General features: G+C 33.8%; 1 non-coding gene across 1 annotated transcript; it reads left to right on the top strand.

Annotated features, from left to right (window-relative positions):
* Window positions 1–2,504: 2,504 nt before the first annotated feature.
* LOC113414060 (U6atac minor spliceosomal RNA) lies at window positions 2,505–2,632 on the top strand. The gene has a single exon (XR_003371131.2). It is a non-coding gene; the product is annotated as a U6atac minor spliceosomal RNA (small nuclear RNA).
* Window positions 2,633–24,114: the final 21,482 nt, after the last annotated feature.

Genomic DNA, 24,114 nt, shown 5'->3' on the forward strand with positions numbered 1-24,114 from the left:
CTACTCTACTCTACTCTACTCTACTCTACTCTACTCTACTCTACTCTACTCTATTCTTCATGGGAAATTAAGAGTTGGAATATAACCTTTGATATTTCACCTGTTTCTGGGCTCCATCATGCACAGGGAAATGTCCAAATAGTCAAGAGAGTGGTGATGATCACTCATAGAAGCCTTAGCCTTATATGCAAAAATATTATGTGGATGAAGCTTTGGTTGCATAGTTGGGACTTTTTTAAAACATGCAAGACCTACTTGCTATAAAGAAAACAAATACTAGCATAACTAAGTGACCTGCAAATGATTCCCCAAGTGAATCAACTACTGAAAGCAGAGTCTTGGAGTTCAAAAAAAAATCAGCAAAAAGGTAGTTACTACAAATGTAATTTAAACTCTTATATTAAGTGCAGAAAGAACAATGGCAACCAGCCTGTTTTTCATAGAAGATCTGTATATTGTGTGGGTCAGGAGAGCTGAGAAGACTTCTGCAGACTCCCACATTGTCACATCCTGGACATAAACTGTTTCAACTCCTTCCTTCGGGACATACCAGAGACAAATTCATTGAGTATCTAATCACTCTTGGCCAAATAAAGTATTCAAATAAAATATTCAAGAATATCTGTTAAGAAACAAATTTTGTACAATAGGATGAGAAATGAAACATGTTAGATCCACTGAAAAGCTGGTATGATGCAGTGGTTAAAGTGGTAGGCTATAATTGGAAGAATAAAGGTTAAATTACCAATAAGCCAGACAGTTTCAAGCTAGTCTACTTCAGGGGCATATTGTAGTAGGGAGAAAAATGGGATGGATAAAGCAATAGGTATATAGTACAGAATATCATTACACAGGAACAAAAATCTTGTGTAAAAGTTGGATATAAGAAATGTATGTCATTTTTAAAGTGTATCTACTTTACCAAGATTTAATAGATAATTTCCTCTCACAATAGCTGCTAACATGTAGTTGACTGTGACTGTGAATCTAAACAGCAAAAATTGATTGGTGTTTGTTAGGAAATCATTTGAAAATCCCAGGACTGTAGACTTAGACAGGAACGAGGAGGAGGAGGAGGAGGAGAGGAAATAACAAACTGCTTCCGTATTATAGATTAGAGCTACAAAGTTGTTCCCATGAAGAATCAGAATTTGAGCTTGACTTAGATTTTTAATCGCCCAACCTACTGATAATATGGAACACATTATCTTCTTTTTCATAGATTAAATTAGTATCATTTGATACCAGCAGTGAGTTATAAAACCAGGTTGTTGGGAAATAAGGGCTATGGGGTGGCAAGGAGCTACAGCATGTCCTCCCAATGTTTTTGCTAAGATGCCATCTGTTTCCATTCTACTGAACTGGCAGCAGCAGTGCTATTTGTTCCCTCCAGGTTCTTTACTTGCAAACAGTAACAGTGCTGTTAGTGCTGCTTGCTGACTGAACAAGTAGGCAGAAAAGCTGCAAATCCAGGCCATGTATTGCAGGCAGGCATGGTTGGTTATACCTTGAGTATTGCAGTTATACTATTTCGTTGTTTGGATAATCTGCAAGGGAGAGAAATGGACAAGCTTCCAAAATATGTCAGGCAGAGCTGTGTGTGATATTCCCCACACCCTTGACTAGTTGTGGTCCTTAAGACTACTCAAGGATGTCATGTAACCTGGTTGAATTATTAATCATGTCATTTGCTTTCTCATTCTAAGTGAGAATGAAGCTTTTTTTTTTTTAATATTCCAGATTTTAGAAATATTTTACTGGAGGTCAATTAGATTTTCAGTCTTTCAGAAAGTTATTAGACTAATTTTCCTTGTGAGTTTCTTTGTGATTTTCTTGTGAATAATTTATTAAATAAATGAGAAAAATCTTCTTCAATGAATTATTCACCAAATGTTATTGGGATATCAATAACATAACTGGAGTTTTATTTTAAATTATGCAATAATTTATTTCTTCAAATTATTACCCATATTAATTCATGCAGCTCTAGGAAAGTGTTTTATTTTTTTCATACAAAGTACGTTGTTTAAATACTCTTTTTTTTCTTTAGAAATGTTGCAGTATGGAATACTGTTGGTGAGATGCTCATGTTTGTTTTTACTTTTTGATGTGCAATAAATATTACATTGGCTTGTTGCTGTGGTTGCATAATTATACGCAGACAAATGAAGTGATTGCTTCAGATGACATTCTCCATAACATTTGTGTTCGAAAGAGAGAGAAAGAAAAAGAGAGAAAGAAAAGCACCAGAGTGCACATTATGTTAAGCAAGAAAGCACATAAAAGAGAAAATATTTCTCTCTTTTTCTCCATCTCTGCTTCTCTATTTTCTGGCACATTCTACCAATGTTTACATTAAATTTTAATTCATTACTTTTGATACAGAAACAGTGTCACCATGTTGCTACTGCTGTTGCTTTGTAGTAAGCACACAGACTAATTTGTAAGTGTGGAGTATACACAAGCTTACACTTTGTGCTGTGTTTGCATGTAGAAGACAGAATGCATGATATGAAAAGAGAGAAGGTTAGCACTCCACTTGATAAGGATGGAAGAGGCCCTTGTGGTCTTTGCAACACGGATATGGTTAAGGCGTTGCCACTTACGTCATGGCATCTAACCAGTTTTTTGTAGGGGGCGTGCATAAGCGCACCAACGTGCCTACTGTCTCTGTCCTATTGTTTCTTTTATATATTTTTTATTTTGTTACACGTATCCATGTATTTATAACTATGTTTTTACTTATACCTATTATCTTGTAAAATAAAATAAATACTCAAAGGAGGCTGCAAAGGCAAACCATTACAGTGCGGAAACACCTATTTGTTCTCAAAATAAATGGTTCCCATGTGAACCAAATGAAGCAATGGGGTCCTGGTGGAAAATTGCCAAGAGACAGAAAGAGTCATTCCATAGTGGAACAAATTATCCCCAAATTATGGGCTGCAGTTCCTAGATGTGGTCAAGGAAAAGCAAAACACAGATCTCTTGGGGACATGTTAATTTGGTTGTCCTAAAATTGCTCCCTCCTTTCTAGGATTGTCAGAACTGAGAAATGTAGGGATATAAATACAAATTGTTTGTTCCTTTATTTGTTTTGTTTATATCAATAAGGCTATTTTTCTGATGATTGCTGCCTCGGGGAAAAGTAGACCATTTCTATTCCATTTTCTATAAGCATTAAATACAGGGATTCAAAAATATTGGAACAAGGACCTAAATAAAGATTTTTAATATGCAGTTATAAGTGACATATCAAATGAATGTTGACAGATTGCTAAAGATAGCAAAGTACGTTAAAGGCTGTTTTTTTTAAAAAAAAAAAAGGTGAAAAAACTTATGAAAGAGATGTTGACATCTCTTTCAAAAATGTGCAATAATGTTATTTCATATTGCAGTGACTCCCCTGGTAGGAAGATAAAGGGCAGCATGCTGATCAGTCTTGTCTGCCAAAAAAACAGTTGTGGCAATGCAGATTTCTGTTCCTTTGCTATACCCAAAGCAACTCATTTCCACAGACAATCTGTGCCTGATGCCTGATGCCTGCTGTCACTGTCAGTATCAGAAAAGGCCAGTTCAAGATAATTTCTACTGCTAGCAACGATCACAACATGAAGGACACGTTTTCCCTTGGTAATGAAATGAGACTTTTTTTTTGTCAAGTACAAAAAAGAAATGTACTAATAAAGATATTGAATGTGGTTTGCATTAAACATTAGTTCAAAGATATACCCCAACTGACACTGTATTTGATGAAGCTCTAATCATATATGTGACTAGTAAGTAGATTCAGACTCATCTGAATAAGGCATATTCCTCAATAGAATCTTCCATAAGAACACAGATGAAAGACCTTTCTGATTAGGTGTTTTGTTCTCTCAGTAGCCTGAAGTACCCAAAACATATAAGGCTTAAACAAAAGCTAAAGAGCATGGTCATGCCATTTTCCTTTTTCTATAGTTCCTTGGGGAAACAAAGAAATTAGACAATGAGAAAAAACTATTTTAAAAGTTAAAAAAAAAAAAGAAGGATTAGAAAGAAGCAAGAATTGGCAAAGTGAAACAATTTCTCCTCTTCCTCCTCCTCCTCCTCCTCCTCCTCCTCCTCCTCCTTCTTCCTCCTCCATTAATATATATGCTACATTCTATTTTAACAGTTGTCTGTATTAACAGTTGTCTGTATACTATCCACATAATCACAAAATAATGCTCCTTTACAAATATTTTTATTTCTATCTGTTTTCTTTACTTCTAGATATTCAAAATAAGTTGCCTGGTTCATACTCTGCTTGCTGGTTCTCTGCTCCAGCACAGTCTTAGTTTCCCGGAGTGTTCTTTGTCTTCGTGGTGGCCATTTTAACACCACCGCTGCACCTTCCCTTTGGGAGAAGTTTTTCCTGTCAGGGAGCGGTGACAAGTTCATGAATGACATAAGTAAAAGTATAGATGCAAAAATACTTTATGTATTATACTTTATCTAGCAGTGCTTGAGTATATCAATTCTGCATTATAATTTATATATCTCTAGTGATAATTCTTGTATTTGAATGGCAAATATTTGGCATTTCACACCACAGAATGTGTTCTTAAATTTCAATATCAATAAACAAAGGTTAGTGTTCAAGCCAAGATAATTTCTTGCCAAATCCACCACCATAATAAATTTAATTTTGTATTAAAATGTAGTAATAGCTAATTTATATGAAGGATTGTGTCCCTCAAAGCATCTGTTTTTAATATGTGCTGAAATATATGTTAAAAGATACTATAATTTATTTTACTATGGGTTTTCTTTACTTTTTTCATCTTATTCATCTGTATGTTAGGTTTAAAGGGCTTATAGAAATATTTTAGCATATATTATTGAATAAAGTTGATAAATTATGCAAGTATTTTAGAAAAAATAATCTACATTTTGCTTTCATGTATAATGAAATAGCTACTATTGAATGCAGCACCTTGGAGCCTTCTAAAATTATGTTTGTTGTATTTAATAAATTCAAATTAATGTTAATTTAATGAAATGAATGTAATATATATGAAGTTAAATCCAATAGTTTTTGTACAAGTCTCTAATCTGAAAGATACTACATCACTACTAGTTAAAGGTTAAGTGTGGTTCTCAGTCTAAAAACAGAATAATCTAAATCCACGTGGTAGCTAGACCAGATTAACACAGGATATTTTTTGGCTTGTGATATATGAAAATAACATATCCTATGACAGTGTAGTAGAAGCCAGAACTTGTACCAGAAATGTGGAAACATATTATTTAAAATTCTGTTGGTGATAAATGAAAATGAATGAATATTGATCCAGAGGAGGGGCAGCATTTATACTGTAAAAATGAATTAGATTGAAACCCATAGTATCATGATAACAAATATCTGGTAGGGACTGTCTCAAAAATATGGATAATAATATGGTTGTCCCAATAGTTATAGCACCAATACCCAAAAGGTTGCCTAGATGCATGAAAATTTTGAATTTATTAGACCTGAATATTCCGATTTTGCAAAAAAAAATCCACCTTGCTCGGAATTGCCTATATACTGAGCTCTTTGGTCCTTGGTTAGGACTTGAACTGGTTAGGACTTGAAGTTTTTACTAGTCCCAGACTTTGAATCAAACTGAGGATTAAACCAATATTGCAAAAGGCAGCTTTAGTCAGAACAGTGTCCATCCTGTGACAATGTCTGTAGCACCATCAAACATATATATCTGTCTATCCCAGGTCTTTGGTAAGGACTCAATAGGTACACAAAAATACCAAACCCACTCTGAACATCTGGCTGACCATGTGATGAACAACAATAATAATAATAATGCTGTTGATATAATTTACTTGGACTTCAGTAAGGCATTTGATAAAGTAGGCATAACCTACTACTTGATCATATAGAAAAATGTGGGTTAGACAGCATCACCACCAGATGGATTCATAACTGGCTGACCTCACTCAATATTAGTAACTGTGAGAGGGATCTTGGAGTCCTAGTGGACAACCATTTAAATATGAGCCAGCAGTGTATTGCAGCTGCCAAAAAAGCCAACACAGTTCTAGGATTCATAAACAGAGGGATAGAATAAAGATCATGTGAAGTGTTAATGCAACTTTATAACGCCTTAGTAAGGCCACACTTGGAATACTACATCAAGTTTTAGTCACCACAATGTAAAAAAAGATGTTGAGGTTCTAGCAAAAGTGAGAGAAGAGCAAATGTACAGGTATGATTGATTAGGGAATTGGAGGCTGAAACACATAAAAAATGGTTGCAGGAACTGGGTATGTCTAGTTTAATTAACAGAAAGACTAGGGATGACATGATAGCAGTGTTACAATATCTCAGGGGCTGCCACAAACAAGTCAAGCTATTCTCCAAAGCACCTGAAGGCAGAACAAGAAGCAATGGGTAGAAACCACTCAAGGAAAGAAACAACCTAGAACTAAGAAGAAATTTCCTGACAGTTAGAACAATTCATCAGTGGAACTTCTTGCCTCCAAAAGTTGTAAATGCTCTAATACTGGAAGTTTTTAAGAAGAGATTGGATAACCATTTTTCAGAAATGGTATAGAGTTTCCTGCCTAAGCAGGGGGTTGGACTAGAAGACTTCTAAGATCCCTTCCAATTCTGTTATTCTATTCTATTCTATTCTATTCTATTCTATTCTATTCTATTCTATTCTATTCTATTCTATTCTATTATTCTGATAATATATAATAAAATAAAATGTATATAACCATCTGGCCAAATTACTGTACATGCAAGTGCATTATATTACTTTCAGTATCAAATAGGAGTAAGACAGGTGATCACCAACATCTAAAATAGTAAAATTCTAGCTAATCATTGCCTAGACAGAGACAGAAAGGAGAGAAAAGGGGGAATAAAACCATTTAGAGTTATACACCTCATCAATCATAATTAGCTTTTGTATATATTTTCTTTGTTTCAATAAAGTTATACACACACACACACACACACACACACACACAAAACAGTGTAACAATTTCAGGTCTTGTAAAATAAAAATTCTCATTATAAGCATGTAGGACATGTGGATGTAGCTTATAGTCTAATACAGAGGTAAGGGACTGTGAAAAACTATTGAAAACCTATTTTGGCATAAATTGTAACAGGTGGCAATTACCCTTGGGTTAACATTTATTCCAAAATCAATGCTGCAGAATCAGTCAGACAGTTTTGTAGATCTTTTTAAAAAGTAATCAGCATATTTAGTGTCCCCTTTAAGGCATAGCAATCAATATGCTAATGTCTGATTCGCAAAACGTTGCTTTTGCACTCAATGAGTTTCTATGTAGAGATCTGTGCTATTCAAACTCCCAGCAATATTACAGATTCATTTTATCCTTGGGACAGCCTCTGAACAGTAACTCTTGCGTATGTTAATGACATAAGGCAAGATCTTCTGTAGGATCATTCATCATATTCAAGGAACTGCTGAGGAATGCTTCTGTTATCTCCAATATCTTGCTGCTGTCCATTATGTTGAGATATTTGATCAGTGCTCTTTCATGCATGTGGCTTTCTTGAGCGGTATGAAAACTGGGTGTCTTCACAGTGACCCAGACATGAAGCCCAGTTAAACTCTTAGAAGTACATCTCATTACATTTTGTTTTGAGAACTTTAAATTTTCAGTCACTGAAGGACAGCAGATAGGGGGCTTTGTAAAATAACTTTAGTAGTCATTTCATTATATTCAATAATGAATATAGTACAATATCTTTCTAATAATTTATTCTAAGCATGTTATCTGGGGAAGACAGCGAAACAAAGAAAAGAAAACAGGGTCTTATTTCTTAAAAATAAAAGAGAAAGAAGAAATACAAACATTGCAGCAAACTAAAAGTAAAGTTAAAATTAAAATTCTGTGATTTTTTTTAAAGTTTTGACTTTTATATCCATTGAGAAATGGAATCCCAAATTATATTTGATTTCTTGTTGAAATTGTATTTTTGTATCCTGCTTAAGAAAGATAAGAAACAATCCACCAAAAGGATTTTGTCTACTTCAATATTTTTACTGAAGGGATAGCATATTCATATTACATTATTCAACCTTTTCCTTGAGGAACAACCCAGATCATCATGTTTTATCCAATAAAGAGATAAAACTTATTACTAAATGAACAATCAACCTACATAGAAGGTTCAAACAGGTAAATCAGTATAAAATGTGCATGTTTATTATATGACTGCATGACATTAAAATTTATTTAAATTCCACACAAAACAAGCTAACCATTAACTAACCATTCACCTTAATTAATACAATTTTTTTTAAAGAATCTATAGCCCATCCAGGATTATATTACATCAGTTTCTCTTCCATTAATTTGTGTTTAGTTTAATTTCACACATAGATGGATAAATGTTATGTTGCTTCCAGAATAGTTGCTATGACAGCCAACCTGACTAATGTCATACAGCACCACTGATGTCAGTGTCATCCACAGAGCTGATAATCACATTACCAGGATAGCTTTTCTTCCACCTTAACAACTCATTTTAAGTCTCTGATAAACTTTTGCAGCTGGTTCAGTTATAAGATTTTTAGGAGGTGTAAATAGGAAGAGGCTACCAAAAAAATCTATAAGAGATGCTATAGGAGTTTCCCATGTCTAAAAGACCAGCAATTTTTCCATGACAAGAAAAAGAATAAAAGGGGGAAAGAGTACAGTTATAATCAAACCAATTTCAAAAATGTTTCTAAAGTTGCTAAAGATGTTTCCCCTCCCTAATGTTAAAAGTAATTCATTCAGGATGATGAAAAGAAGATTTGAATTTTAGTATACATTAGGCCTATTACTGAAATATGCAACTGATATCCTTTATGGTATTAAATCACAAATAAAAAAGCTGGAAAACAACACAAGCTAATAGTTTGTGAGTATTTAATAGCCACTAACAATCAGTGCATCATAGGGTGACTTCTTGATTAACGGTTTTGGAGTATAATCTACCTTACTTGCAGATTTACATATAGGCTTTCCCCCCAGTCTAGAGCTTCAATGAGAAAGGAGGGCTTAAATTCTACTGCATTGTCTGTCTGTCTGTCTGTCTAGAACTAAAACCACTTCAGCCAGTGCCAGTGGGAGAGAGAAGGCTGAGAGGAAAACCAATTGAAAATTTTTAGTCAACAAAGCTTCATCAAATACTTTAGGATTGCCACAGAATACACTGAGGAAAAGCAAATTGGCTCTCCTAAGTGTAGGCTCTCCTTTGGAGGCTAGTGGTTCTTAGCCTGGAAAGTCTTCAGCCAAGTAAGAGCAATGTTCTTCTACATCTCTAGCATGAAACAGTTTAAGGCTAGTTAGATGGAATCAGGAGACCTCTTTATTTCAGCAAAGTGAATCAGGTTTGGTTGTCTCCAAGGCAAGAATTGATACATCAAAGTGAATTGTAAACTTGCATTGCTATAATATGCCCAGTATGTTCTACATGAAGGAGACCAAGCTCAAAAAAAAAAACATATTAAATTCTTTGGTGCTTATCCTTTATCTTTCAAATAGATTTCATATTTTCTATGAAAATATTTCCCCATTGAATTGGGGAGCTCAGAAAATGTACTGTATAGACCACAGTTTATGTTATTTGTTTGTTGCTTCTTATTACTGGCTCAATTTAGGTCGTTATATGGGTATACTTTATTCTGCAAATGGGGCATGCTAATAAAATGGCTAGTGCTTTCTAAAAGCTTTTATTAATTGGTTCCACCTCTGCTCTTCCATATTTAGGATATGCAATAATTGTTTTCTAAATTTAAATTTGATAATATGGAGAACATCTTGTCCTATTCATACACATATGCTGCTGCCAAATGCATTTCTGGGAGAAAATGTTCTCCACATTTCCTTTAAAAAACATGATTCACTCTTTTATGTTTATCTGTTCAGAGACTCTCTCTCTTTTTGTACGCAGAGTTATAAAGTATCTGTTGCAATCACTTTTCATTTTGGACCATCCTCACCCTCTACAGAATTGATAACCTTTGCCTAATTAGACCTGTCAAAAGCAGTGACACATGTGACATTAACAATCTTGTAGCATGCATTAGCCCACTGTGAATAAATGGTCCAAATAATATCTAGGCAATAATGAGATCTCAGCATTGTGTTATCTTTTTTAATGTAGTGGGTATGTAGGCTTGAACAGTGACTCCTCTATTAATTTGAAATAAAAGGCACAGAAAAAAATACTGAATGCTATAAAAGACTGTTCTGGAGACTAAATAAAGATGCTTGCTATATCATCATCAGGTCCATTGCTAAACCAGATATGCTTTAAACCTGATCCACAAATTCTCCATCACAATCTGAAGATTGCAGACACTTGCAGTATGCTATCATCTATGTTTGCAAGCATAGAGCTCAAAGAGAATATCCACAACTCTCAGCTAGGCAATAACTAAGCATGTAGAATGCCAGCCACTCACCACTCACTCTTTCTACAAACTAACCAAACACTGATCCCGTTGCTCTGTTGCTTCTGTTTTGCAAAGATAAGAAAATATATTTCAGCTCCCCTACCTTCTCTCACATTCATATGTCCATTAAAAATGGGCAAAACTCTCCCAGTTATTCAATATTCCTTCTACTTCATAGGATTTAGTACTGCAAACTGCCGAAACTCGCAGAATGGGAAAGGAGATTTGGCATGGTCCAGAATGTGAGTGGAATTTTACAGAATTTTGCTGAATATCCTTTTCCTAAATATTTAATCATACACATCAAAATTACAATTCAGGTCTTTTCTTGTGTCTGGAAAACTTTCTAGACTTGCTACTCAATAACTAGAAGGCCCTGTTCACAATCACTCATCTTAGAAAGAATTAGGAAGCTATATTTGGTACAAAATGTGGCAGCCTAAAAAAAATGATATCCTGACATACTTACATAATGACTATTATTCTGAGAGCTGCATTAGCTTCCATGTAGTGGTTTATTTATTTCATAAGGCATACATTTGTCAGAAGAGTTACAATGCTATGTTTACAAAGTAGTCCTGACAGTCTAATTTTTAGTTTGTTTGGTTTTGTGCTTGTGAACTTATCCACAGTCTGCTACAGTGGCAAAGTAGCTTGCACTACCTGGCTAGCATTGTTCGGGCTGGTGAATGCTTCTGGGGCATTCATTGATCTTGCCAAGTGGTGGGATTCAATTTTTTTTACTACAGGTTCTGTGGGCGTGGCTTGGTGGGTGTGGCAGGGGAAGGATACTGTAAAATTTCCAGTCAGAGACGGTATTTGCCAGTTCTCTGAACTACTCAAAATTCCACTACCGGTTCTCCAGAACCGGTCAGAAACTGCTGAATACCACCACTGATCTTGCCTCATGTCCAAACAGGTCCAGGGCCAGCCCCCGTTCTCCTCATGCAGCCTTTGTCACCAGAAAATGGTTGTTACTTATGAAACCCTCCTTGGCCCCTTATGGAATTATCAATGGGATCCCCTTCTTCCATATTAACCTGCATATTCTACCAGAATGAATGGAGTCCATTTCCTCCAGTCCCATCTATACAAGTTTGTGATCTGATACAATCTTGGAAACAGGCATTTTTAGTCATTGTCCCATACTTTGAAAAGTCCTGTTAGCACAACTTTTAATATATCCAATACTATAGGTATCAGCAGGGTCCTTTAGCAGTAGATGTAGATATCTGAATCATAAGTTAATATAATAAGACAGTGGGGAAAAAACAAATTTGTTCCATGTTTCCATTCTCGTGAGAGAATGGTAACTATCATATAATATAAACCATAGAAAAAAACATGTGGTACACATATGAAAATTGATTAAATGAATACATAAACGAATGACCATGAGTAGGAAGCCATTCTGAATCATCTTGTAGGGGAAATGAGTGGCATAAAAGTTAAACAAACAAACAAAGTAAATATGTAAGTAAGTGTAGTCCTATTCTGTAATTGATTAAAATGATTGTACAGATATTCTCTTCTCAATTCCCATTTTAAGGATAATGATGGCTCCCTATCATTCTATTTGGTAATAAATTTTTCTTGATGAGAAAATTTTGGTCAATTTTCTCATGAAGAAAAATTAAATGAGCAAAGTTCATATTAAAGCATAAAGATTATATATTTTGAGATAAACTTTTGACTACTCAAAGGTTTCATAGGCATTGTGCTGATTCAAATATTATTGTTATATTTTGTCAAAGTCTGCATTTGAAGCATGAAGATAATTTCCTAAATTAAATGATCAGAATAGTTTTTTGCGGAATACAAATTTATTCATTCTTTCTAGCTTTTCTTCTCTTGATGACAGAATATCTCACTTTTAAACTTCAATCTGGTCCACCATTAAAGCAACAGGATCAGAATTAAACTGACAAAGGAAAAAGATATAAATATATCACAAAAATAACATGACAAATAAGTAGTAAAGTTCCTCAGTTTCATATGCGTTTGCAGAAATGAATGTATACATAATGTAATGTAGTAAAGTGATACATATTACATAGATAGAAGATGGATGGATAGATAGATAGATAGATAGATAGATAGATAGATAGATAGATAGATAGACAGATAGATATTCTATTTAACTTGTACAAATTCTCTTCATTACTGCAGATGTTGTTTAACCATTATGATAATGAATATTAAAATTCTGTGAATAGGTCAGAAAAGTTATGCACTAGTTTAATTTGCCTTGGATTTTTCTCTTGCAAATATTAAGAATAATATTAAGAATAGTCCTAAAGCTAAGAAACAACTATTATTTTTGGTTTAATACATTTGTAATATTTTAACAATAGCAGATGAATAAATACTAATCCTTCAACATCTTAAGATCCAGAAAAACAAAGTTAAAACCAGTGTCTTCATTAGTTAAAAAAAAAGCATTGGAGAAAGTAGGAAACAAACATAGATAAATGGAACATAATATACAAATGTTAAAAAGTGATCTTACTTATGTGTCATGGGCAATATAGTCATATTTGTGTGTCCAAACATTAATACAAGTCCCGTTTTCTGTAAAACAAAAGGAATACAGATCTATTTTCTTCACAGCACAAAAACTGACCTTTAAACTACTTTGACAAATAGCAGCTGACTAGAAAATTACAGTCATTAGCAAGATATCTCAAGAGTAGACTATTGTAAAAAAAAATGATACTAAGAGACAGATGTTAACAATTTTCAACCCCAGAAGACAGCTACATTTAAACCATACATTTTTAGACTTGTAAAGTGTTTCTATTGAAATGCAGTCTAAAATATAAATGAGCATGCATTTCTTTTGTCCTCCCTTTGCCTTTTACTTTGAAATAATGAATTAGGTGGGCAAAGTAGTGGAAGTATGTCACTGCAGAGATTAATCAGGTTTAGCTTGAGGGAGGGAGGGAGGGAGGAAAGGAGGGAGAGGGAGAGAGAATATGAAAAATACTGGAATCTGTCAGTTCTAGAAAAAAAAAGATTCTAAATTGAATTTGTTCTGTAGCTTTCTAGAAGAACATATTTTCATCTCCTTTCTAATTACTTAGCATTTTGTATAACTAGAAAGATACAAGTAATTATTTTTAAGATGGCTGCAAGTACAGGTTATCATATGCAATAATTTTCTAAAAATGTGGTCAGCAAATTATAGAACTTTTTTTCATTGTTTTTATTAAAATAAGTTTAACAAACAAGTTATCATCAAGTAATTAAACTAACATATATCCAAGATACATAGAGAAAAATATATCGAAATTACAAAAGAAAATCTACTAAAATGTAGATAAAGAGATATGTGCTATACATGTACAAATTTACTATCTATGTAAACTGTTACAATATTATGGTTTATTGGCATAAATAGTTAAATCTATCTAAATTTGATAGAATTGTGGTTCAAGTCACTGATGTCTCATTATTTTAACTGTATCTATGATTTCTTTCCCTAATGTGGCAATTAAAGAGTTAATCCACATCTAATTTGTTACATTAGATTATACCAATGCTGGCAAATTATTATTTTACCTGCTAAAACTAAATACATAATACATTTCTGACCTTTAAGCTTCAGGTTTGATCCTGTGAATGTAGTAAACCCAATTCTTGAGAAAATCAAATTTTTTGTTTAGTAATGGCACTTATCACCCCCAAAAATTTATGCCAAAAGGGCACAGCTTTATCATAAAATCACCACAAATAGAAGAATGGTCCCATCTTTTTATCTATCTATATCTTTTATCATCTATATCTATTTATACTTATTTATCTGACATTACAGAGTTTGAGTTGATACAGAAGAACCAAGGTAACTATTTTTTTTGCAAAATTTAGAATGTGTTATGATAAGAATAAATTCTTCCTATGACATGTGACATAGATGCTAAGCTTGTCAGATCAACTTTGATTCAATCAGAATTCACAATTTGAAATTCACTATGCGCAATACATCAGTTTGAGTGAATTCAAAATTCAGAAAAAAAGTTGATCAAGGGCGATATTAGGAAGCCTTCAAAATGTCAAGTGAAGAACCTCAGTTGTGCTAGACTAATGCAGGAGAATTGGCATTGATGATTGGAGAGCTTGGCTCCTTGGCAAATTTCACTGATGTGCCAGACTAGCCCCCACACTTTAAAACATCTTGGTCTCTTCTAAGATTCCAGCTTCGGTTTATAGATCTGCTTAATTTGGATGCTTTCAGCTCTTCATTGAATTAAAATACACTTTTGAAGTTTTGTACAGCTTTCATTTATATTCATGAGAAATTATTCTAACACTTCAAGTCATCTGGAGAATCAGAGTAAGGTACATAGCATTTGTAATTTAAGACTATTGATAGCTAAAGCTTTTTAAGAAGGAGGGAGAGAGGGAGGGAGGGAGGGAGGGAGGGGAAGGAGGAAGGAAGGAAGGAAGGAAGGAAGGAAGGAAGGAAGGAAGAAAAGATTATTATTCAAGCATTTGAGAATTTCAAAGAAGAAAATTTGGGGGCGGGAAAGCAAAACCATAGACCACATAAAGAAATGTCTGAGGTATATATGTGTGTATTCTACATCCCACATTACACTAACTTTTCATGATTAGTGGAAAGTCTTCTGAGAAGCTTCATTTTTTTTCCCTTGAGGTTGAGCTTTCAGATCTAGATACAATGGAAAACACAGCAAGGTTTTCTGTTAGTATTGACAAAATAATTATCATTCAAATCCTGCTTCCATAATGCACTGAAGGTACATTATGAAGGTTTCAATATAAAAGAACAACACTAATGTTTGTCACAGTAAGTCCACTTTCACTTCCTGAAATATACCAAATTCTACAGAATTCATATTACTTTTATCATTAGGCAGACAATGTACATATTTGCACAAAAACTGAGCTACAAACTAGCCAAGTCCATTTAAATCTAGTTTGTTGTGTGAATAGCCTGCATGGTTATTATTGGTTCAAGGTGCTATGCAATCCAGAATAGGCTTAATCATGAGCTAATCATTCTTCATTAATAGAACCAATATCAGAAATTCATTATCTTTCTCTGAAGTCCCAGTATCTGTTGAACTAAGTAGAAAGCACTTCTGAGTGAAGGGGAATTTACTGTAAACAAAGGCTCAATTAAGCACTTAAAATATTGCAAAATCACAGGTTTTTTTTGATGATTGCATTCTTATTCAATGACTTGTCAAACCAGTTGCCAATTATCTTGATGTAACTGCTTAGAACATATTATATTGTTTATTCATTTATTTCATATTTTATCTTTCTCCTAATACTTTAAGGTGATTTTCATGGAAATCTCTATTTTATCATCATAAAAGCAAATGTGTGAGGCAGGTTAGGCTGGGATAGTTTGGCTGTATTAAAATAAACCAATGGTTTTCCATAACAGTTGATTTCTTGATTGCTTGTTGCAGACATTTTATTGCTAACTGTAACTACAGGTGACATCATCAGTGAGAATGAATGTGGGATTTGATGCCAGTTTTGTATATCAGCTGGCCCTGCCATTTTTGGTTAGTATATGATTTTCTCCTTGGAGGTTCCTTTCTTAGAATACACTCTGCCTTAGTGTTTGGTGTAACTAACTATGCTCTTGAACCTAGCTTCGCCAGTTACTAGTTTATCATTTTAATCATTCCACCATAGTGGTTTTACTAATATAAAACCATAGAAATTTTGAGCTATAGTATTTATCATTTACTATATATTTATTATTAATTGACATTGCTTTTACCATTATTTTAAGAATAGACTCTTTCTGAATGTGAGAAAGACACATTCACCTTTCCAATCAAAGTAAAGTTTGGTAATCAAAGTGAATTACACTAGCTGATTATGTGCCTAGATTGTTTGCTTATTTACAGAATTTTCAATATTTTTTTAACAAAAGGATTTCCAAAGTGAGAAAATGAGCCTGCAAAAATTGAAATAAGGTATTTTTCCAAATACAAAGTTGTTATATAAAAATGTTATATAAAATTAATAAATTATCTTCTGTTTTTGTTTGAATGTTTTACCCCTCCTTTGCATTTCTACATCATGATGAAAACCAGAAATATATATGAAATATGGGATCTCTATTGCACATTGCCAAAAACTGATACCCACATGTTATTCTTCTGGTTAGGGACATACCAAGAAAAGACCTTTTAATTGTACTATAATAAAAGATAAAGAGGTCAAAATACATATCAATCATCTGTGAAATAGCAGGCTGTGCACTATATGTTGTCTCTGTGCTTATTCACACATATTAACTCTCCAGCTGATTCATCTACTGTACCTCCCACTTTGAATTTCAACTTAATCTAGGGACACTGTTGGAGCTCCAAACATAACAGTTTAAGGAATTTACAATTTACAAGGAATTTACATTTAAAAGGTAAAAAATGGAACAAGTATTTTACCAGAGACCAGAAAGTTAATAGCATTCATAATCAAAGTTAGTTATTTGAGTAATTAAAACAACCTTCTAAGTGAGGAAGTGGCTTATTCATGGAAATGTGACACCTAAGAGTAATAAAAATAATAGCTTATATTTAGTACTAATTATTATGTCACTGAAATGACTGATCCTAAGGACATGATTTAAGGTACTTACTGTGTTATTTTTCATCCTGCAAAACACCTGCCAGCCACAAACATAAAGAACAGTGAAGGGAATCTTTATTCATCTTTATGCCAGCATGATTTCTGGTATTGTTGCAATAGTTGGGTTTCACTAATATTCACTATTATGAAAAGACTTTGTATATAAAATAGTTTAAGTTTTTGAAATTTTACAAAATTATCTGGTGTTATGGAGGCTTAGTAAAATAAGAACCCTAGTGGATCAATTCAAGTCTGTTTAGTCCAAAATCTTTGTTCCCACAATACTCATGTATCATTGATAAGCTTAGGAAACATAACTCATCTGTTGTTCCTTATCAGCTGTTGTTCAGAATCAAACTTCTTCTGAACCTGGAAATAAATATTACTATCATGAATCTTAGCTAATCAGTTGTGAATATCCTACTTAAGACACACTAAGGTAGGAGCTTATAGTATATGATAGATAGTAGATGATAGATAGATAGATAGATAGTAGACCAATAGGATTAATTGTAATTAATAATTATTAAGCTAATTTGAGGTAAGAGGGCACTTCTAGCTATTATGTTTGTACAGTACTTTGGATTTGGAACTGTTTTACTGCACACAGGGTGTGAATGCAGCACTTGTTTGCAATGTTTAAAGCAGGCACTGTTTTTTCCAAGATAACATTCTGACTTTCCACAGCAGCTGCACAATCTGTTTGGTTTAAGAAGCTATAGGCAGGTGTCCCATACATGTTCCCATGCTGTCCAAAGAACAGTTTTACTTTTAAATCTCAAGAGACCTAGAATACATATATGTATTTATACTTGCACCCATTTTTGGAGACAGAAATATATCTATGGCTAGTTTCAATGAACGAAGCTTTAGCTGCCAATGTAACTGAGTAGTGAACAGTACTTGTGTAAAAATAGTACTTCTATGAACCTTAAAAAAAAGATCACTAAAAATATTTGTCCATCATTATTTGGAATAAATATTGTAGAATCACATCAATTATCAGTAAGTGATAGCTTATAAAAATCTGTTTGAAGCAATACAATTTGTTTTGTTTTAGTTTATTCCTGATTGCTTTTAAAAATCTACTGGAGGCCAAAAAATATTTTTTCAGTAATTTTGTTCTGCATCACGCACAAGCACAACATTTCTCTTCCTTCATTACAGCAACCCATCCTTGTTAGGGTTCTATTAAAACCTGAAAAAAAGTTGCTCATTTTAATAGCTGTATTAATTTTAATGAATGGATTCCTTAAAGCATTGTCTTTCTCCATTCATCCATCTCTGCCTCCAACTCTGCCTATGAAGCAAAAAGTGTATCAAGACATATTTACTATATTACCTAGAAGAAAAAGAACAAGTTCTCTATACTATTAGTTACTATATCTTGAATGATATTCAAGTCACAATGAAACCCTTTAGAGAAGTTTTTATCATGCTATTCCTGACTGAGACCTAAGCAGAAGCAACTGAAAGCTCATAACAAGCTATTGTCGTACAGCTTTTTAATACCCTATGAAACCCAGCCAGCTCCAGGAGTAAAAAAATCACCTTTCAACTCTCCCCTTCCTGAGTTCCAGGATCACTTCTTGACTATAGACATATCTCAGGATCCAGCTATGTGATGCAAAACATTGTAGCTAATTTAATTTCTTGAAATAATAATGTGCTCTTTTATTACACCCCTTTACTGGCATATCAAGTTCTTTATCAATATTAACTTAATCACACAGCAACTCTGGGATACATTAATTCTGCAAAAAATGTTTGCTTTAGAAAATGCTACAGTTTAAAAGTTAGGTGCCTTAGCTGGAATTGCAACAATTATCAGTAACTGATAACTTATAAAAAATCTGTTTAAAGCAATACAAATTTGGTTTGCTTTTACTTTAGTTTTTTGCTGCTCTTAAAAAGCTACTTGAGGTCAAAAATTATTTCTTCAATAATAGTTGTTCTGGATCATGCAAAGCACAGCATTTCTCTTCCCTCATTAAAGCAGCCCAACTTTGTTAGGATTCTAATAAAACCTGAAAAAATTGCTCACTTTAATAGCTGTATTAATTTTAATGAATGGATTCCTTAAAGCATTGTCATATTTCCCCCCCCTTAATTTTGCACTTAAAACTAAAAAAAAAAAAAAAGTTGGAAGGGTTTAGTGAATAGCACAGGTGCTAGCTAATGTGAAGTTTAAAATACTTTGTCCAAACAATTTTAAGTCTGCAGAGCTTAATTATATGTCTGCTAAATGTTGGATATCAAAAATCTAACTTTTAAAACAATGGTCTAGGGACCCATTAGTTGTGTTTTGTGAACTTGCTCAGTTTTTAATAATAATATAGTAGAAAAAAATGTTGATTTTATGAACAATATAGCTATTCTGTTAAATCATAGTTACTGTGAGATCCTCAAGCCTGCTGAAAAAGTTATATTTTGAGGGTCTTCCAGAAGGATGTAAGGATAGAGCCACTTTCACTTTGGAGAGGATGATGTTTCACAAAGTGGATGCCATAGCAGAAACGTTCCATCTCCTGGGCCCCTTCAGATGAAATTCTATTGCCCACCAAACCTGTAGCATACCTCTTCTGCCAGACCTGAAGGAACCAGCAGATATAATCAGGGCACTCACCATTCCATGAATAGTTTAAAGATCAAAACCATCACCTTGAATTGGACCTGGAAGCAAACTGCTGTATCGATAGGGTGTCAGAAACACAGCAGTTAGTCTCAAGGCTTTGCCAATATCCCTCTTCTAGGTAGGATGCAGCAACCACATTCAAAATAAGTTGATTGGTTACTTAAGCTGAATTGTTTAAAAAGATAGCAATATCTTTAAATAATTAGAGTTTTTTTTCCTTTTCCTTTGGTTTTTATTTACATTCCAAAGAGTTGAGACATCTTTTCATATCTGCAATATTCATATTTCCGTTCTAATTAAATTATTTTATTTTTGTCTAATAATCATTGCAACATTTATGCTATAATTAATTTTTAAAAGTTTCTTGGCACTATTATAATCAAAAGACATACTTTATTGTGGCCTTATTGATCAAAATGTTAAAAAATAGCATAGTCCAACAATGTGCAAGTGATTATATCTTTTGTACATAATATATTACAGAAAAAATAAATAAATACAAATATATATTACAGTATTGTTTAAGAATACATTCAGAGTCTCCTGAGGTTTCATAGGCTTTATAGTAATACAGCTGTTTTCCTTGGGGTATTCCTTCAAGTTCATAAAGAAATCTATTTGTCTGAGCACTCTGGAACTCCTAGAAATACAGCTGTGTTTTTGATAAACCTGGCCACATTTTTAACACCTCAAGCTGCAAAGATACAAGGAATTCTGGGCAGTGTGTTTTTGTGTGTGTGTGTGTGTGTGTGTATGTGTGTGTGTGTGTGTGTGTATCCATAAGGAATGCATTTTTTGTTTTACAGTAACAACATAGTGTTGTTAGCCAAAGTTTATCCAGCAAAGCAAAACAGGCATGAAATTGAGCTATGATATGAAATTAAAATCCTGACCTCTAGCACAGAATTTGCCCTCAACTTAAAACATGCCACCCAGCATGAGATTAAAAAAGCCACCAGAGACCTCTCTGAATGGTATCAATACGCTCTGCATGTGGATTCTGTACTGGTGTTGTTCATTTTCTTTCTATTTTTGTTTGCTTTTCACATAGTCATGTATAAGAAAAATGTAATGTATCAGCAGAATTTAATATGGATGTTTGCAAATCTAATTTATAGATCCTTGGTTGAAATGATAAACCAACATTCTCAAGTAATGCTATCCCCTTTTTCTTTATCACCTATTCATAATTAAGCATTGGGAGATGAAAACTAGACAATAATTGGAAAATATTGCTTTTACAACAGTGTGCAATGGGTGGCTGATATCTGACACTGGAAAAGGTAGATAGTTATTGCTATAGAATAGATGAAACACAAAGAATCATTGTTTTTTTACATTCTAGCTATTTTTAAAAAGAAAAATATTTAACAAACAAAATTGCCAATGTAATTTATTAGCTAGCTTGTGTTGCACCAAGGCTATACAACCTTTCAAGTTCTATCATATATTATATTATTTAATAACATACTCAATATATGAGTAGATATTCATACTATATTTTGTGGCAATGTTTTCCTATATGAAGGTAATCAGTAAATAGCTGTGTAGTTATTACAAGATTCCATAAGCAAAGCAATGGTGTTTTTTTTCAAAAAGCTTTCTTTGCTTTTCCTTAAAAACGTTTCACTTCTCATCCAAGACACTTCTTCAGTTCTGACTGAATGATGGAGATTGCAAGAAGTTATATTCTTTGCAGTCATCTGGTCATTAGCACTCTCTCTAAGAGTCATTGTAGCCAGTTGGAGGTTGATCTGTACCCTCAGGGTCACCTGAATAGTGCAAATGGATGCAAAACCACTTCACAAACAGACCAGGATAAGATTCAGCAGTCCATTTGCTTTTGAAAGTCAAAGGCCACTCTTTTGAACACAGCAAAGTCCACATTCTGGACAGAGAGGAGCCCTGGTTTAAAGGAGGGGGTCAAAGAGACAATCTACATTAAAATTGAACAGCCCTCTCTCAATAAATGGGTGTGTGTGAAATGACACCATCTCTCTCCTGTTTACAACACAATCCTTTCAACAGTTCCAAGAAGGTTCTACCCCCATTTCCACTATTCGCGTATGACAATTTGCCATGGCCAACTTGACATGGCCAACTCTCCATGGGACAACTCTCCACAGCCAGCTCGACATGGAACAATTCACCATGGGACAGGAGTTATACTAATATCATTAAAGAAAGGAGGCAAAAGGAGGGCAGAATGAAAAAATTATATTTATATATTTATATTAAAAATATATTTATATTAAATAATTAAATTGAATGTTTAAATTGTCCTGCATTCAATTTAATTATTTAATATAAATATTGTCCCATGTTGAGTTGTCCTAATCCACCCCTGCCTTTCTTCCCTGCCACCATGATTTGTTGGTATTGGCACATTTTATGTACATAAATAAAGCAAGGAAAATAGTGAGCCTATGAAAACAAAGGTTCTTGGGATTATTTTACAATTATCCTAAGAAATAAATGACACGTAGATAAACCTGAAACTGAGCTTAAATATTTGGTCCTTTTGGTTGATTAGGCACCATAAGACCTACATATTAGAAGGAACATGTTAGGTAGAGTAGTAAAGGCCTCTGGATTTAAATTTTAAGACTTCTAGTCCTGCCTTAGGTACACCACCACAAGTCAGAGGATAATTAGGACTGCAGAAAAAACTATTACTACCAACTTGCCTTCAATCGAGGACCTGTATATTGTACGAGTCAAAAACAGGGATGTGTAAATATGTACAGACCCCTCACATCCTGGACATAAACTGTTTCAACCCCTTCCCTCAAAACAACACTATATAGCACTGCACACCAGAACAACTAGACACAAGAACAGTTTTTTCCTGAAAGCCATCACTCTGCTAAACAAATAATTCCTTCAACACTGTTCAACTATTTACAAAGTCTGCACTACTATTACTGTTAATCTTCTCATCACTCCTTATCACCCATCCCATCCCACTTGTGACTATATGACTGTAACTTTGTCACTTGTATCATTACAATTTATATTGACTGTTTCCTAGAATGATTGAGGGCTTATTGTACCCTATGACTATCATTAAGTGTCATACCTTATGATTCTCAACTCTTGACGAATGTATCTTTTCTTTTATGTATACTGAGAGTATTTACACCAAGATAAATTTCTTGTGTGTCCAATCACACTTGGCCAATAAATCTATTCTATTCTATTCTATTCTATTCTATTCTATTCTATTCTATTCTATTCTATTCTATTCTATTCTATTCTATTCTATTCTATTCTATTCTACTCTACTCTACTCTATTCTATTGAATGAGTTGTGGGGCTATACTTCACCTCTACAAAGACAGTAATCAAACTGCATGGTTGAAACACAAGAAAGTGATATACCACAGGAAAATGGACAGCCCCACTTGAAAAACTGAAAGCAGAATAAATGCAGCAGAAAAACATTCCAGGACATTATTTTTGTAATGGCTGACACATAATTACAATAAATCCAAAAACTGTTACTGGTCTGTACTGGTAAAGGGACAACCTAGTGGTGCATGTAAGCCTAATGTCTCAAAAGCCAAGGGAGCTATTTTACATGTTTAACTTCTCTTATTTGTGGGGCGAAGTATTGTGTCTATGCATAAATCTCCTATATGAATCGTTTTGTCTTACTGAGCATTTCACCATGAGTTACCCAATTCAATTTCCCTAAATGCAAGAAAGAATTGTGAAACAGGCCACTGCAAGCTTTCTGGAATGCCCAGAAAATCCTCCACTTTTCTGTAATATATTCTGTAGTATTTTTCTCACTGCCTGAGATGGCTCTGAGATGGTCATAAAAGAATGATCCTGATCTCACTTTCGAAATCTGAATGCATAGAAAGTGCACTCAGTAAAGCCATTTGTGGCAGGTGAACACTGTGTGATTTGTTTGTTGTTCTGTTACTTTCTGTCATTTAAACAAAAAAAAAGAGATATTTATTTCTGTTATCTAAAGATTCTCTTACTATACTTTTCTTATACTTTGCCACTGTGTCACACTTGATAATAGAATATGCCTTTTATCTTAATTTTGATTATTTTTTTAAAATAACAATTTTAAATTGAAGCTTACAATAGATAGGCCTATGAATTTTATTACCATGAGGCCCTCTGTATGGTCAATCATGCCCTGGTCATCTCTCAATTGAATTACTGCAATGTGGTCTACATGGGGCTACCCATATATGTACTCTATATGGGGCTATCCATCAGAAACTGCAGCAGGTGAATCATGCAGGGGTACACACAGTTCTAGGGTCCCTAGGATGGGACATAACACCACTATAGCAAGAGTTGCATTAGTTACCAATTTGCTTCTGTATCCAATTCAAATGTTGGTCATTTCTTTTGAAGCCTTATATGGCCTGGGTCCAGGGTATCTGGGAAACT

Source organism: Notechis scutatus, chromosome 4 (assembly GCF_049901735.1).
Source record: "Notechis scutatus isolate UNSWTSFEM ecotype Mainland chromosome 4, rNotScu1.2, whole genome shotgun sequence".
Lineage (NCBI taxonomy): Eukaryota > Metazoa > Chordata > Lepidosauria > Squamata > Elapidae > Notechis > Notechis scutatus.